The sequence below is a fragment of the Hemibagrus wyckioides genome, linkage group LG03 (genome assembly GCF_019097595.1).
Source record: "Hemibagrus wyckioides isolate EC202008001 linkage group LG03, SWU_Hwy_1.0, whole genome shotgun sequence".
NCBI classification, from domain to species: Eukaryota; Metazoa; Chordata; class Actinopteri; order Siluriformes; family Bagridae; genus Hemibagrus; species Hemibagrus wyckioides.
Genome location: NC_080712.1, coordinates 29751837 through 29770099, shown reverse-complemented (window position 1 = coordinate 29770099; position 18263 = coordinate 29751837). Strand labels below are relative to the sequence as shown.

The 18263-nt window shown below is 39.4% G+C and overlaps 1 long non-coding RNA gene across 1 annotated transcript; it reads right to left on the bottom strand.

Moving 5' to 3' along the window:
• Positions 1 to 900: 900 nt before the first annotated feature.
• LOC131345486 (uncharacterized) lies at positions 901 to 17346 on the bottom strand. The gene is made up of 2 exons (XR_009203485.1): positions 16786 to 17346; positions 901 to 3420 (listed from the first exon to the last, which is right to left on the bottom strand). It is a non-coding gene; the product is annotated as an uncharacterized LOC131345486 (long non-coding RNA).
• Between the last annotated feature and the right edge of the window lie 917 nt (positions 17347 to 18263).

The window sequence follows — 18263 nt, the reverse complement described above, 5'->3', positions numbered from 1 at the left end:
TCCTCAAAGTTGATGTGTTAGAAGCAGGAAAAATGGACAAGAGTAAGGATTTGAGGGAGTTTGACGAAGGGCCAAATTGTGATGGCTAGATGACTGGATCAGAGCATCTCCAAAACTGCAGTTCTTGTGGGGTGTTCCCGGTCTGCAGTGGTCAGTATCTATAGAAAGTAGTCCAAGGAAGGAACAGTGGTGAGCCAGTAACAGGGTCATGGGCAGCCAAGGCACATTGATGAGAGAGAAGGCTGGCCCATGTGATCCGATCCAACAGACGAGCTACTGTTGCTCAAATTGCTTAGGAAGTTAATGCTGGTTCTGATAGAAAGGTGTCAGAATACACAGTGCAGGACGGGTCAGGGCTGTTTTGGCAGCAAAAGGGGGACCAATACAATATTAGGCAGGTGGTCATAATGTTATGCCTGATTGGTGTATATAAGCTATTATTTAACTAACATTTGTAAATGTCCATTTATATAAAATTCTTTACTTACAAAGGTGACAATTAATGCTTAATCATCAGTAATTCGTTCATGGCTACAATTTTGTCATTATGCATGAGCTCATATTTCTCATCCCGCCTGTAATAGCAAGCTTAAACCATGTTATATTATTGAATTCAAGACTGAGTGGAAAATGGTTTCTTACGTACTACTTACAGCTAAATTTTCTCTTAAAGATTATTTTTAATACCACAATACGCAACACTGACCCCAACTTCACCGTCACCATGAGCCTCTTCATGCTGCTTCCTCAGCTAAAATAGAACTGGTCAGTTTTTGACTGTATGCAAAACCCTAAAAGTGTAGATGTGTGGTAAACACCTCACCACAGAGGAATAATAATCATATGTGTTACAAATGAATATCAGACAATATACAGACTCTTTCAAAACTATTGGGACAATTCAATTCAATTCAGATTTATTTGTATAGCGCTTTTAACAAAGAGCATTGTCTCAAAGCAGCTTTACATGAGAAACAACATAAGAAAACAACAAACATATAAACAGACAAACAGACAGACAGTCCTAGATGTTATCCCAAGTGAGCAAGCCTGAGGTGACTGAGGCGACTGTGGCAAGGAAAAACTCCCTTAGGTGGTAAGAGGAAGAAACCTTGAGAGGAACCAGACTCAAAAGGGAACCCATCCTCATTTGGGTGACAACTGTGTGATGCAGATACAGCATGTGTATAGTGTTATGTAGATCAATGAGGAGGTTGTTGTCCATGGCACTGCTTGAATATCCCAATCCTCACAAGCAGAACCCGGCTGGAGATGGTCCATCTCCGGATGCCACTGGAGCCGGCACAGTCTCTGTATGTCTCGGGATGGGTAGAAGAAGAGAAACAATGGAACAGCATTAGCGTAGCTGCTGTTCATAATATTAGCAGTACTAGATGAATGTGCATTTAATCCGATGTACTGGAGTACAAGGTTATGGGATGTATTAAAAGTATGCCAGGCTAAAGAGATAAGTCTTTAGTCTACATTTAAACTGGGAGTCTGTGTCTGAGCCCCGAACACTGTCAGGAAGACTATTCAAAAGTTTTGGAGCTAAATACGAAAACGCTCTGCCCCCTTTGGTGGACTTTGATATTCTGGGAACTACAAGGTCAGTTCTATGGTTTGGTTTGTTTGGTTGGATGTTTTTGGTTTTTTTTGCTACCCACTGAAGAGATTTAGGTTTGAGATCAAATGACGACCATGAAACTATAGATCAGAATTACACTTTGATATTTCAAAAATATCGCTTTCTGATATTTTCATCTATATCTAGATGTGTTTATGATGTGGTTTTCATCTTGATATAGAAGAAAAACATCACAGATGTGGTAGCTCAGTGTTTAAGGTGTTGGACTACTGATACTACTACTGTGAGTTTAGATTCCAGGTCCACTAAGCTGCCACTGCTGGGCCCTTTAGCAAGGCCCTTAACCCTCAATTGCTCAGTTGTATAAAATAAGATCAAATGTTAGTCACTCTGGATAAGGGCATCTGCCGAATGCCAGAAATGTTAATATCAACTTAGAACTTGACTCCTTTGGTGGCAGAAAACCAGTTTGTGACCATATACAGTTACAGTAAACAACAATATACAGCTAAGTCTATAAACTGTAACTCTATAAACGTAATACTTACATGTTTATACACTGATCAGACATAACATTATAAGCACTGCCAGGTAAGGTGAATAACTCATCTCCTCATCATGGCACCTGTTAGTGGGTGGGATATATTAGGCAGCAAGTGAACATTTTCTCCTCAAAGTTGATGTGTTAGAAGCAGGAAAAATGGACAGACGTAAGGATTTGAGCGAGTTTGATGAAGGGCCAAATTGTGATGGCTAGACCACTGGATCAGGACATCTCCAAAACTGCAGCTCTTGTGGGGTGTTCCCGGTCTGCAGTGGTCAGTATCTATCAAAAGTGGTCCAAGGAAGGGACAGTGGTGAACTGGCGACAGGGTCATGGGTGGTCAAGGCTCATTGATGAGAGTGAAGGCTGGCCCGTGTGATCCGATCCAACAGACGAGCTACTGTTGCTGAAACTGCTGAGGAAGTTAATGCTGGTTCTGATAGAAAGGTGTCAGAATACACAGTGCATGATGGGTCAGGGCTGTTTTGGCAGCAAAAGGGGGACCAACACAATATTAGGCAGGTGGCCATAATGTTATGCCTGGTCAGTGTACATGGCAATATTTTTCACCTGATCAGGAGCAGAGGTGCATGAAACAGTGTCTCAATTCCCTACCTGAAGTGTAAGGTGAACATGCTGAGAAACCCCTGGGAAGCAATACTTCATAAACTCCTTTGCTGCTAATATCAGGAATCAGAAAATGTGCTGAGACAAGAGGTGTGTGTGTGTGTGTGTTTGTGTGTGTGTAGGGGAGGATTGAGGAAGAGTGCCTGCATCATTACATGGAGAGATAATGGAAGCATATCGATTGCTCTCAGCTGGGATTCCAATTTCATGTTTAAAACAGCACCAATCCTCATTAGGCAGGCAGCCATCGGGGGCAAGGACATGCTGGAAGATAAGAGTGGAGTGGAAAGAGAGACGAATGCTTGTGCCATGTAATGGAGACTGTATTTCAAGTTAGTCTTCTTGACTTCTAGGACTTTTTTTATGTCTTTTTCATTTAGTTAAGGTGACTATTAATGGTCATTAAAAAAAATGGCAGAGGATGGGGAGAGGGGTTGGGGTGCCAATATTTGTGAGATGATCCAAAGTAATGATTTTTTTTTTCTACTGTTGCTGATGTTGTTTATGTATTTAATTATTTTTAAAGCAGAAAAATGAAACCTTGTGTTCATTGTGGCTTCTGTTATCTTCTATTAAACTGAAAATTTCTACCATAGAACAAACAAAAATATACCCGATAGCCCAGAGGTTTCCCGAACATTCTGCAGCCAGGGACCTCTGCCTGTAAAATAAAATCAATTCCTTCCACTATCCCCCTCTGCACTTGAAATTCATTTTAACACCATTTTTTAAAAGAAATGTTTTGTCAATATATTGGAGAAAGAGAACACACCGATCCCTAACCTTCTTCTGAATGAAGACATTAGGTCTAAGTTGACATTTATACATTTAAACAAGGTGAAACTCTACTTTTTTATTTAGTGAAATCTTATTCAGTTCATGGAACCAGTCAAAGAGGCTGAAAATTACACTACAGTGAAAAAATAAAATAAAATAAAATATTTTACCATAATTTACTGGCAACCTGGGTTGCCAATAATAATAATAATAATAATAATAATAATAATAATAATCTGTAAAAATCTACAGTAAACAATCGTAAAACATATTTACAATAAAGAACTTGAATATCTTACATAGTATAAACTTATAATCGAGTACATTTTCTCAACACAGGATACAGCTGACCTTTGCTCAAGGACCCAAAAAGTTTGATGCTGAACACAGCTGTATCTGTGAATTAAACCCTTAACATCTGAGCCACAACAACTAGGATATTAACATTAGGATATTATACTACTTTCCTAGCCGTTTAATGTAAATTTTACCCATGTTGCATTTAAAACTTGAGTAAAAATTTACAGCAATTTTTTTTTTTTTTTTTTTTTACAGTGCATGAGAATTCAATGCAAATCTTTCTCATTCACTATTCTTGATTATCTTCCACTTACGTCTGGTCACCTGATTGGTGTAGCAGGTGGAGTTTAGCAAGAGTCTATCCTATGAAAAAAAAAAGTGTTTGAGGTTTGAGCTTGAGAGGTAATGACCAACAGCACACCTGAGCCCTGTTGTCCCAATTATATTTATGTGATCTCTCACTGTTTTCCTCTTGCCCTGAGCAGTGAGTTGAGCATGTGTGTGTGTGTGTGTGTGTGTGTGTTACTGTAAGCAGAGCGAGGACAAACCTCGCTCGCAAAGAAGACAGTGAACGAGAAGAAAAGCAAACAACGTTGCAGCTTTACAAAGAGATTTGTTGTTTTATTGATGGATTACCCTTCCAAGGACGTAAGCATGAATAAAAAGCTCAGCTGTACTGCCGTGTGCCAACATGGCTGCGTTTCGAAAATCATTTGAGTCTTGAATATTTATTTAGTTATTTAGTCTGTTTTAAGCTAAGCTTTTGCATGTAATCAGACATTTTCAAATCAGATCAGTTTCTCTCTCCTTTTTTCTGTTTCTCATATATGCTGTAAGTTTTCTGCAGCAGTGATGCTATCCATGTTTTTGTCGCTCAAACCAAACACACCATATCTCCGTGTATACAATGTGCAGGACCTACTGATCATTTCTGCTCCTGGACCTCCGCCAGTGCTACACTTTCAGCCCTGGTTTGGACATTTCAGGTATTACTAATTAAATTTTTTGTACTATTTACTAATTGAATTGTTTAAAGAAATCATTCAACACACAAGCACACAAAATGACATGTACAGCCATTAAGCCTGGACTGCAGCGTGTGGAATAGAATATGAATACGATATTCAGAACAAACACATAATGTGGTCTATCTAGATAGAAATATGGACATTGTTGTGGTACTTTCGGCTGCTCCCTGTTCGGAGTCACCACAGCGGATCATTTGGTCAGAATATTTTGATTTGGCACAGGTTTAACACCGGATGCTCTTCCTGACACAACCCTCCCATTTCATCCAGGATTGGGAACGGCACTGAGAGCTAAGTCTTCAGTGGCCTAGAGGTCCAGTGCCCAGGAATCAAACCCAGGCTGTGGCAATGAGAGCACAGGATCCTGCCACTGGACTACTATTTTTTAAGAAAGCTTGTCAGAAAGGTTCACAAGCCGAATTCTGATGGACCACAGCTATCATTGGCAAGGGTGTCCAAAAGAGCAAAACAGGCCACATTCTCTGGGTGGGAGGGGCTTGCTCTGTGTTCCCTGTCAACCATGTTAAGCCATTATTTTCCTGAAAGAGAGAGGGAGGTCCTGTTTTGGATTTTCAGCTTTCAACTTGTTTACCATCCTGCTTTAATTAAATTTTAATTAGTGGAACAATTTGAACAGTTTACCTTTCAAAGCTCAACCCTTGAAACAAACCACAGGACATACGAAGCATCTTAATTTCGCAGCAGCAAACTATTTACAAATTTTAATGCTATTTGATTAAAAATCTAAAGCTCTCCATCAATATGTTTGGATATCCTTGCTTCAAGGTTAGCTAATACGCAGAAGACACCAGTAAGAAGTAGAAGAGTTTGAGATCACATATAGGCGATTCGTTCTGCTAACGCCTTCTTCATGCTAGTTAACAATCTTGAATGGGAAATTTGTCGGAATTTGGAAAATAAGTGAAGAAGAGGAGAAAAGTCAAACCGCAGCGTTTATCTCGTGTGATCACTGAAGGCTTCGGCAGTGACTAATCGGACCCACGGGTCACTGAAGCCGGAGCTAGATGTGGGTCAGAAAACGCATATTATCAACCCTTCGTCTCAGTTGTGACAAAGCGGCATTGTATTGCAAGGGCAGCGGGTACACGTACTTCCTGACTTCACTGCAGAGGCGGTTTCTCATTAGCGTGCATTCAACATAATGTTTGAAACCATGTTGGGACCGTGAAGTGAAATCCCCGCTTATTTTCCACCAAAGCTGTTTGCTGTAAGCAACAGACTGGACCAAACTTCTGAAACAGACAAGTGGTGTTGTTTTTTTTAAATACTGGTAATCTTCACTTTGATTGGCTGGGTATCTGTAAATTTGTGGGCTTTACTGCTAGGCCTGGATATGCACAATTTAGCCCATTATAAATAAATTTTTTTTTTTGGTACTATTCACGTATTCACTGAATTCACTGAGGAAGCTTCTAGAAACTTCATGCCTTCCCTACATTGATTATAATTACTTATTCAGCTGTTTTTTTTCCCTCCCCTGTGGTATAAAGCAGAGCTGCTGAGTAAGTTGGTCTCTCCTTAATACAGCACTAGAACCGTTAGTCACATGTATATGGAAAACAATTTGTTGATTATTTTGCTTTTGCACAAAGCAAAAAACATGGAGTGACAAAAAAGCAGTGGATTTTCTTGAAGAAGAAAAAAGCATGAGGCATGATAATCATCATCAGTCCTTCCTTTCACCTCACATTAACTATGTATCCCACCCAAAACTTGCCACCACACATTAACTCTTTGTCTCACCCACAACTGGTCACCTCACATTAACTCTGTATCCCACCCCCAACTGGCCACCCCACATTAACTCTGTACCTCGCACCAACTGGCCACCCCATATTAAACTCAATATTTCACCCACAACTGGCCACCCCACATTAACTCTGCATCCCACCCCAACTGGCCACCTCATATTAACTCTATATTTCACTCGCAACTGGCCATCCCACAATAACTCTGTATCCAACCACAACTGGCCACCTCACATTAACTCTATATCCCACCCACAACCGGCTACCCCACATTAACTCTGTACCTTACCTCAACTGGCCACCCCACATTAACTCTGTATCCCACCCCAACTGGCCACCCCACATTAACTCTGTGTCCCACCCCAACTGGCCACCCCACATTATTTCTGTACCTCAAACCAACTGGCCACCCCATATTAAACTCAATATTTCACCCACAACTGGCCACTCCACATTAACTCTGTATCCCACCCCAACTGGCCACCACACATTAACTCTGTGTCCCACCCCAACTGGCCACCCCACATTATTTCTGTACCTCAAACCAACTGGCCACCCCATATTAAACTCAATATTTCACCCACAACTGGCCACTCCACATTAACTCTGTATCCCACCCCAACTGGCCACCACACATTAACTCTGTGTCCCACCCCAACTGGCCACCCCACATTATTTCTGTACCTCAAACCAACTGGCCACCCCATATTAAACTCAATATTTCACCCACAGCTGGCCACTCCACATTAACACTCAGCCCTTCTCACAACTTGCTACCCCCACATTAACTCTGTATCCCTCCCATATCCCTACACCATATTAACTCTTTGTCCCACCCCTAACCGGCCACCCCACATTAATCTCTGTATCCCACCTTGCCCACCTTACTCAATGTTTTTTTGTTTTAAAGAAATGAATAAAAAGTCAAGCAGTCTTAAATATATTAACTGTTTCTTCCTTTTTGCATTCAGAGCCTTAAAACTTTACCCATTTTCTCCAACATTTCAGAGCACATTTTAAACCCCTTGATTGTATTCAGAGACACCAGAGAGACTCTTGGATAAAAATCTATAATCAGCGATAAATTTGTCTTTCTCTCCTTCTCTCTCTATCTATCTCTTCTCTTTTCTCCTCTCATTAGGAAGCAGGTGTTTGGTAGTTCAGCATGATATCGATCCAATGGCCTCATCAAAGTAGAAGATGTGAGGCAGCATTCAAGGAGGCTGCAGTGGCAGCAGAGCATGGACAACTCAATCTCACATACACACACACACACACCTCACTAACCTTGTACACACCTTCCACTGACATAATTATTCATGCAACCAATTAGTTCGTTTTTGTTTTTTAAAAATTTTAGTAAACAGACAAATAAATCTGCTCTATCCCTGTGTGAATATCCTCACACTCTCAAAACACACACACACACACACACACAGAGAGAAACAGACACACACACTTTCAGAGAGAGAGAGAGAGAGAGAGAGAGAGAGAGACACACACACACAGAAACACACACACTCACAGAGAGAGACAGAGAGACAGACAGACAATCAAGAGGGAGAGAGACAAACACATACACACAAACACACTCAGAGAGAGAGACACATACACACACTCGGAGAAATACAGATGCAAACACACATACACACACAGAAAGAGACAGACAGATAGACACACACACTCAGAGAAAGACAGATACACACACACACAGAGAGAGACAGACAGACAATCAAGAGGGAGAGAGACAAACACATACACACAAACACACTCAGAGAGAGAGACACATACACACACTCGGAGAAATACAGATGCAAACACACATACACACACAGAAAGAGACAGACAGATAGACACACACACTCAGAGAAAGACAGATACACACACACACACAGAGAGACAGACATGCACACACAGAAAAATACAGATGCAAACACACACACACACAGAGAAATACAGATGCAAACACACACACAGAAAGAGACAGACACACACACACTCAGAGAAAGACAGACACAAACACTCACAGAGAGGGACAGACACGCCCACTCAGAGGAAGACAGACACAAACACTCACAGAGAGGGACAGACACGCCCACTCAGAGGAAGACAGACACAAACACACACAATCATAGCGAGAGACAGACACACACAAACACACACTCTGAGAGAGACAGACACACACACACTCACAGAAAGACAGACACAAACACACACAATCAGAGAAATACAGATGCAAACAGACACACAGACAGGCACAGACACACACACACACTCAGAGAAAGACAGATGTAAACATACAAACACACACACAATCAGAGAAATACAGATGCACACACACAGAGACACACACACACACTCAGAGAGATACAGACACAAACACACAGACACACACACATTCAGCGAAAGACAGACGCAAACACACTCAGAGAGAGACAGACACAAACACACAGACACACACACACTCAGCGAAAGACAGACGCAAACACACAGACACACACATTCAGCGAAAGACAGGCGCAAACACACACACACACTCAGAGAGAGACAGACACACACACACACGGAGAGAGACACACACAGGGAAACAGACACAGAGAGACAAACACACACACAATGTTTATAAATCTTCCAATGACTTGTGTGTTGCCAACCTCACCAGTTATAAAGAGATAAAAATGTGGCTCACAGACAGACAGACACACACACACACACAACTACTTCACCATATCCCTGTGGAAAATTCCATTTCCCAAAGACTCATCCACAGGTTGACAGACAGACAAGCACACACACACACACACACATCCCTCCCTCTAGTTCAGAGCAGTCCGTGACGGTCCTGCTTTAAATAAGCTGAGTACAGAGGTCTTTGTGCATCGCCAAGATAAGAGACTCTACTCTGAACCAGTGAGGATTAAAGAAGCTCTTGAAGGGATAATGTCAATAGAGCTGGTCCTGGGACAGAGACACCACTGACAATCTCACCTCAGGCCTGCCTTCCAAACCAATATCTCACTGATCGGAGATCTGAGCGTCTACATCTGGAGGTACTGAGTTCACTCAGGGCATATAATAATGCTTTAAAGCGTGCGAATGTAGATAGAAATATATACAGAGTGCATTATTGGTTATGCCTGAAGTGAAGAGATGTTTATCTTGTCTCTTTATAATAAAGAAAGACTGCAATCTTCCACTTCCATGCAAACGCTAGGAGAGAAAATCAAAAATTCCATTCGAGTGCATTGAGTCAACACGTTGTTTATGAAGTTCTAAAGTCGAGTGTTTGTCCAGGAGAAACCAAAATATAATGCCTGAAAACTCTCATAGAGAGCTGAAGTCCTCCAGCTCAGCCATTGCAACCTGTCAGATAGCATATATACTCAGTTCAATTCAATTTATTTGTATAGCACTTTCAGCAATGGACACTGTCTCAAAGCAGCTTTAAAGAAGTATAGAAATACAGAAAAAAATTATGAAGTTTAAAGTTAAGTTACTATTTTATCCCTATTTTATCCCTAATGAGCAAGCCTGAGGTGAAGGTGGTAAGGAAAAAGTCAATGAGATGATTTGTGGAAGAAATCCTGAGAGGAACCAGACTCAGAAGGGAACCTCATCCTCATTTGGGTGACACTCTTGAAGAACTAGAAGGTCAGCGTAGTTTCTGAGTTCATTATTGCACTAATTCCTTCCTGCAAATACACTATATTGCCAAAAGTTTTGGGACACCGCTCCAAATCATTGAATTCAGGTGTTGTTTTTCAGGGGTTGGGCTTGACCCCTTCCTTCCAGTGAAATGAACACTTAACGCTTCAGCATACCAAGACATTTGGAGAATTTCATGCTCTTAACTTTGTGGGAACAGTTTGGGGATGAACCCCTTCCTGTTCCAACATGACTGCACACCAGTGCACAATGTAAGGTCCTTAAAGACATGGATGAGCGAGTTTGGTGTGGAGGAACTTGACAGGTCTGCACAGAGTCCTGACCTCAACCTGATAGAACAACTTTGGGATGAAATAGAGTGGAGACTGCGAGCCAGACCTTCTCGTCCAATATCAGTGCCTGACCTCACAAATGCGCTTCAGAATGGTCAAACATTATATAAAACACACTCCTAAACACACCTTTTGGAAAGCCTACCCAGAAGAGTTGAAGTTGTTTTAGATGCAAAGGACGGGCCAACTCCATATTAAATTCAAGTGTATGTAAAGGCAGATGTATGAAGTTTTGGCCTGGCTCACAGTCTCCACTCTAATTCATCCCAAAGGTGTTATATCGGGTTGAGGTCAGGAGGTCAGTCATGTTCCTCCACACCAAACTCGCTCATCCATGTCTTTATGGACCTTGCTTTGTGCACTGGTGTGCAGTCATGTTGGAACAGGAAGGGGTTCATCCCTAAACTGTTCCCACAAAGTTATGTGCATTAAATTGTCCAAAATGTCTTGGTATGCTGAAGCATTAGAGTTCTTTTCACCGGAACTAAGAGGCTGAGCCCAACCCCTGAATTCAGTGATTTGGAGGGATGTCCCAAAACTTTTGGCAATATAGTGTATATGCATACACTAACTCATTTCTCATTTCTTTGCTCCTATAAAAAAAAGCTCATCACACACACTACTTGTCTTTACTGGTGGATTTATTTAATAGAAAGTGTCCATAAAATTTGTTCATGCGGTGGAAATTTAAATTCGACAATGTAATCTGTGTAGAAAGCAACAATCAACTCAGGCAAATGATACGCTCTGAAGCTGATCAATGGAGGTTCACATTATCGAGCTCACCTTTAGAGTAAATTTACACAAACTCGGGATACGAAAGGTTTTTCCAAATGAGCTGGATTTTCATGAGTACCAAAAATCTCAGCAGGTTTTTTTTTTTTTTAACTCGATCTTCATAAATGAAGCCTAATTCTTTGTTTTAATAATAATCATAATATTTGCATAATAATTGCTGTTGTTATATAGGTTTTAATTTCCCTTTCTCAGTGTGATGGACATTTTCTCTAATTAAGTGTATAACTAATCTAATTAGGAGTATTCATGGTTGAGCTACAAAAATTCTGCATAAAATAAGCAACTAGCATAACTGAACACTGGAAACAATTACATTTTAAAAGCTTAACTATTAATTAATTTGTCAGAATGGTTATGGTGTTTTGTACTGCAGTAGCACTCTACCGCTGACTTCATATGTTTACATCCTACTTGCTGAATCCACAAAATGTTAATAATTTAATGGAAATAAAAGGGATTTTATAAATCAAAGTTTTTGTTTTTAGTTCATTCGGTCCTGAATAAGCTACTTCACATATTAAATACATACAGTCCACAAGGCAAAATAATAACCCATGCTTCTCTTTCCAGGTGTCACTGTTTTTCAGCGAAAACTTCACCTTCTCAATGAGCTACATTTCAAATACATGCTTTTATTAAATGTCGTCCAGGATAAAACACCTAGAGTCAATGATCTATGACTTTTTTTTTTATTTCTGCTGTAATACATTTTGCGTTCTTTGTTCACTCCACTGAAAAACTCTACTGTATCCTCATCTGGACCGAAGTCCACCAGAGGACAACCTCTGCTCTGTTGTGTCTTTAGTGTTCTCTGTGCATCTTTTGAATCTTCGAAACTGTAATATTCACCTAGCATTCGTTACTTTCCACCTTTCATGTGTAAACTTTTAAATCTGTTCAGTTCAAATCAGGTTTGGAGAGCAAGAGGGTCAGAGCAAAACGTCCAATGCTTTAAGGTTTTTGGTTTTCTAGCATTTTAGAACGTTCTCATGAATTGTACAACAAAAGGTTGCTTTTTCGTCTATTCAATAAGCATGGGGAATGCAAACTTTTGTACACAACTCCATGATACATATCGATGCAGTGAAAAACTCAATGATACACTATATTGCCAAAAGTTTTGGAACACTCCTCCAAATCATTGAATTCAGGTGTTGTTTTTCAGGGGTTGGGCTTGGGCTTTGGGGATGACCCCTTCCTGTTCCAACATGACTGGACACCAGAACACAAATCAAGGTCCATAAAGACATGGATGAGTGAGTTTGGTGTGGAGGAACTTGATTGGCAGAGTCCTGACCTTAACCCGATAGAACACCTTTGGGATAAATTAGTGCGGAGACTGCGAGCCAGGCCTTCTTGTCCAACATCAGTGCCTGACCTCACAAATGCGCTTCTAGTGGAATGGTCAAAAATTCCCATAAACACTTGTGAAAAGCCTTCCCAGAAGAGGTGAAGCTGTTATAGCTGCCTAGGGCGGGCCAACTCCATATTACATTCATGTGCATGTAAAGGCAGACATACCAGTTTTGCCCCGGGTCGCAGTCTCTGCTCTTTATGGAACTTGCTCTGTGCACTCATGTTGGAACATGAAGGGGTCATCCCCAAACCGTCCCCACAAAGTTGGAAGCATGAAATTGTCCAAAATGTCTTGGTATGTTGAAGCATTAAGAGTTCCTTTCACTGGAACTAATGGGTGAAGCCCAACCACTGAAAAACAACACCTGAATTCAATGATTTGGAGGGGTGTCCAAAAACCTTTGACAATATAATGTTTCTATAAATTGCTGTCTGCAGTGGAAATAGGAAATATAACCAGCTGTATTAGAACACAGATTACACTCACACCCCAACCGAAAACCAACACTTTCTCTGTGAAAGTACCCGAGCTCCAAAAATACACACCCTCTAAACGGTCCTCTTGACACTCCTGCTCTGGATCTAGCCTTTCAATTACTTTCCTTATCAGAAAGCTCCCAGCCCTATTAGAGCATGTACTGGAGTTAATTAGAGAACACAGCCTCAGAGGATTACAGAGGCATGGGTGTGAGTGTAATGAGTCTGTATGTGTGTCTACAGATGGTCACTATGCAGCCTGCTAATGAACATCCCATCAAACAGTGTGTACAGAGAGATTATACACATGAGCAACTCCTCACGCCAGACAAGCATACTGAAAAGCGTGGAAAGGAACAGGTATATAGGGACTTCTTTACTGACGTGTCTTGCTTAGAAAGAAGGACATCAAGGAGGCGAGAAAACGTACTTTCTCGGATGCCATTTTTAGCGCCGTTCCAATATCTTATTAGTCGACGTTCATTAGATAGCCTCTTACAGGCTGACAGGAATCACGCCAAAATGTGGCCGAACACGTCCATATGGCACTGTGAAAGGATCCAAAATGAAAAAAAAAATGCACATGAAACTTCATTAATATGACATATTGTGGTAGAAAAAGAAAAGAAACCGTTGTAACAAGGAACAACATCCTTGTGCATTCACAATCAGAGTTTTTAAAATTGCTATTACTCGTGTAACACAACAGAGAGGAATAAAAGCACAACACTCCTCAGCTGGCAGTATGAATATCACAGACTAATTCTGATACACTCTAGACAGATTTATATCATAAAACTGCTGAATTCTTCACATTACAGCATCATTATTACGTCACGACCGCACAGAAATCCTTCATGATTTAGTTTCTTTCTTAGTAAACTTTGGAAGGTATTGTGAAAATTTTTAGACTAATCTAATAAGTTTGACTTTATATTTGCTCACATTTCTCTATAATTATGTATTTGTAAAGTTATGAAGAGAATAATTTTTTAAATATCCGACATCTTACCAAAATCTTAACACTGTATTCTGTCTGCTGCTACGTATGCTTTTCATTCATCAAATCATTTTGTATTGTAACAGCTAGCTGTCAGTGTACATGCGGTGAGTATTAAAGCACTGCTGAATTCTCAACTCTGATGGTGTTATAAGCCAAGCAACAACAGGATACAGTAATAAACACTTCAGGTTAATAACAGTTTTGCATCACATCACCCCGCTGTAGATTATTTCCCTATAACAGCACACCCTCAAGTGTTTTATACCTTACTTAGCATTTGAAACTAATTACTAGGCCATTTGTTGGACTTAATGTGTGCCTTGTAACCCTTTTAGTCTTTAGGGAAGAGGCTTTGTGTTGCTGCCATGGTGTATTCGTGACTGGCTCATTAAAGTGGAAAAGAAAGAAAAAAAAAGGTCCTGTTCCTTATCTGAACAGAAACAGTGTTCTCTTTCTGCTCTACTAAACGTAGAGCTCACTGTTAAGTGACTAGCCATTATCCTATCAGGTGGAAGACGAACCAGAAAATAATTCCAAATGTTGGCTAATTTGCTATTGTCCTTTTCAGCATGTTTACTTGCTACATTTCATAATGAACGCTTATTCCCTTCCTATAAGCACTACTAGCTTATAACTTTTGCTATATTATCTATTAGATGTTTCTCTTTTAGGCAGGGATGGATTAAAGTCTTTGGCCACTGGGCAGGAACCTAAGCATGCTACGTGTGAAACAATACAGAACCTGATAGAGCGGACATATTAATAATTTCCACAGCTGTTATGAGTATTTGATCATCAAAGTAAACTCCATGGCCAGCAGTGACAGCATGTTGAATCATCATTGCTTCAGAGTTTGTTGGAAATAGGGAATATTCTCAGTTTTGTTTTTGTTTTGTTTTTTTACCCCAGTGACACACTTTACAATTATTAAAATCTTTTTTTTTATTTGCTTATTCATGGCCACTTCAATTGAATTCTAATAGACAGCATTTTGGTTGCAAATTCATTTCCCAACTTATATCAGATTATGTGATTTTTACATCACACAAGTCCAGTCAATAATCAATCCCTGATTTAAAGCTGCCTTTTTCTTCCTAGGTATACAAGCATCTACCCTGAACCCATAAAGCACCATCATGAGATGAGCAAATCACCAAGCAGCACCATCACTGCAATGACTTACAGCCTCATATATACATTAAATTCATTTTAATGCAATTTTATGGCTAGCTGTATAAAATCAGACAGATATTTATTGGTGTATCCTTGCCAAATTTCTCATATATGCTTATACACTTCAGAGAGCTTCTCATGCACACTCAATACCGTTTAATAGGTGCCTGGTGTCATCTTTTCTCCAGTCTATATCCGTATCCACCTATTCCCATTCCCTCTCCCCGTAATCTCTTAAGACTATGGTGATTGCTTATGTCAACACTGCACTGATCCCCTACCTCACTCATCTATTTTCTCTTCCTCAACCTGCTTATCCGTATTATTACACTTCCTGACCCTATATTCTGTAGGTTATACGCTCATATAAGTCACACTTATTTCTTTTTTTACCAACAGATAAGCAGAATATTCACCTCAATGTGTTATCAGAGTATTTGAGCTGTAATTGGCTCATTAGGAAAAAGTGCATTGGACAAAAAAAGTGGTCGGAAAGTATTAACTTGTACTAAATCATACTAATTGGTTAGCATTTCTTTAGTTACAACTACACAAGGATTTGTATTAAGGATGCTGTGTATAATGTATTGAGAGTGCTTTTCCACCATGGGAAAGTCTTCAAGACAGATGAGATTGTGCTTTGGTTTCTCTGTAACACAAACAACTGTGTATCTATTACTATCTATTAACTTCAAGAGAGATAAAAAAATAAAGAGAGAGAGAGAGAGATTATTCACCAAATCGCTGTAGTGTTAGCAGAATAAACAGTCCAGGATGAAACCGTACCTTCACATCATACCATCGTTATTATATTATATATAATAACAGTAATGGAAAGATAATTGAGGACTATACCAGAGCTATATGTGTAAGCACTCATCTAATAAGTAAGCACTAATCGAATAAGTCAGGCTTTACATTTCAGAAGAAAAAGCTTCCTAGTTTTTACTCAGCACATTTTCCTGTAATTATGTATATGTGAAGATATAATGTGACTTGACTGTACAGCGTCAAAAAGTTTCTAACAATCCTAATAAATCTAAACTGGACAACTTGAGTCATCCAGAACAGTCAGATCCATCTCTGTAATTGCAACGGCTAGCTATTAGGATTCAGCTAGCATGTGTGGCAACATTTTTAACAGATATTAGCTGCTAGTTAGCCTTGGCTAATGGTTAAAGAAGCACTAGCACCAGGAACCAATATAATCATGTGACTTCTTCTTCTACAACGACTTCCATACTGTAAGTAAATTTAAGACTGCTTGACGTACTTCCTACAAACTTATCTGAATCTATTTACCATTCACTATTTCTAGCGTGTGGCTCAGATCACGAGGTATCTTACCTGGAAAGGTAACCAAAGTCAGCACATGGAAGTGGAAATACCAGACAAATGTACTGGATCACTGTTAATCTGATTTCTGAAAATCCCCTAAGCTAAACGTCCACATTCTCGACATTTTCTCTCTGTCTGTCTTTGACTTGATGCAAACAAAGTAGAGTTTTGTAAGACTGTGTAGCTGCCTATTGTTGCGCTTGTGCTGTCTCCATTAAGTCACTTTCTGCCCTTCTGCACTGGTTTCTCTAGACCACTGTTGCCAGGATACAGAGGCTTCCCCCTGGAGCGTTGCTACTTCTACTCTACTGAAAAAGCATTTGGTGTAAATTCAATACATGCACCACTGTATTTTCCTGGACATCACTTTAAACACTTTTCAGAAAAGTTGTCTAGCAAATCACTGATTTATTAACAGTTTCACTATTAACATGTTTTCTTGACTGATTTTGAAGATGCGTGAGACAAAAACTGATAGAAAAGGGCAATTTGTGAACAGTGGTTCTGCATTAAAAATACACTGATAAAGATACACACGGTATTAACACCAGCACTGGTGATGTAAGAGATATCGACTTTGCTATCAAGAAAATTCTAGCAACCAGAGAGAATTTTTGAAAGCAAAATTTTACCTTGCATCAAGCTGCATGCATTATAGCGTTAGTTCTGACGGACTGAAGAACTTCCACACTGGATTTTTCCTCATCTGATGCAGTCTTAATGGCATGTCATTTCAAAGAGAGCGTAGAGATAACATTAGCTAGCTATACTTTATATATTTTTTTCCATGTGACCCAAGAAGATGTGAGAAAAACTGAACTGAAGTAAACAAAAAATTTACAGGCCCAATTTCTATTTATTTATTTTTTACTTTTGACTCAAAAACCAAGCTTCAGGACTAAGCACATCTTTCTTGTTCAGTATCTGTAACCCTTTAATAAATTGGATTTCTACTTTTATTTTTTTGTGCTAGCAAAACGGCATCCAAAATGTTATTACTATAAAAAAAAAAAAAGAGAGAGATTTTACAAATGTTCCTGTTGGTAAATACAAGGTAATTCTGAGATTATATGGCCTTTTGGTAAATCATATAGTTTAAACTATAGCTAGTTTCTTTGTTCCTTCTAATAAATAAGAATTATAAGAATTAACTAACTATGAGTTGCATTAAAAGTAAATTCAGAATATTTACAGACAATTCTTTTGTTTTATAATTGCCATTCAATTATTGTAAAGTAATATAAAATATTTGAAAACGACTAAATAAATAAATAAATAAATAAGGTTTTTAGGAGATATTGCATCATTTATATATGCCATTTAATTATAATTGTTTAATAAAAAAAAGTAATATAAAAAAGTGTTACATAATCCTTCATGCAGCCATACTTTTTTTTTTTTTCCTACAGTAATGCCAAATGAAGTGACATTAAAAGATGCCTAGAAAAAAGAACAAGATCAATTAACAGCTCTAACATCAGCCTGTT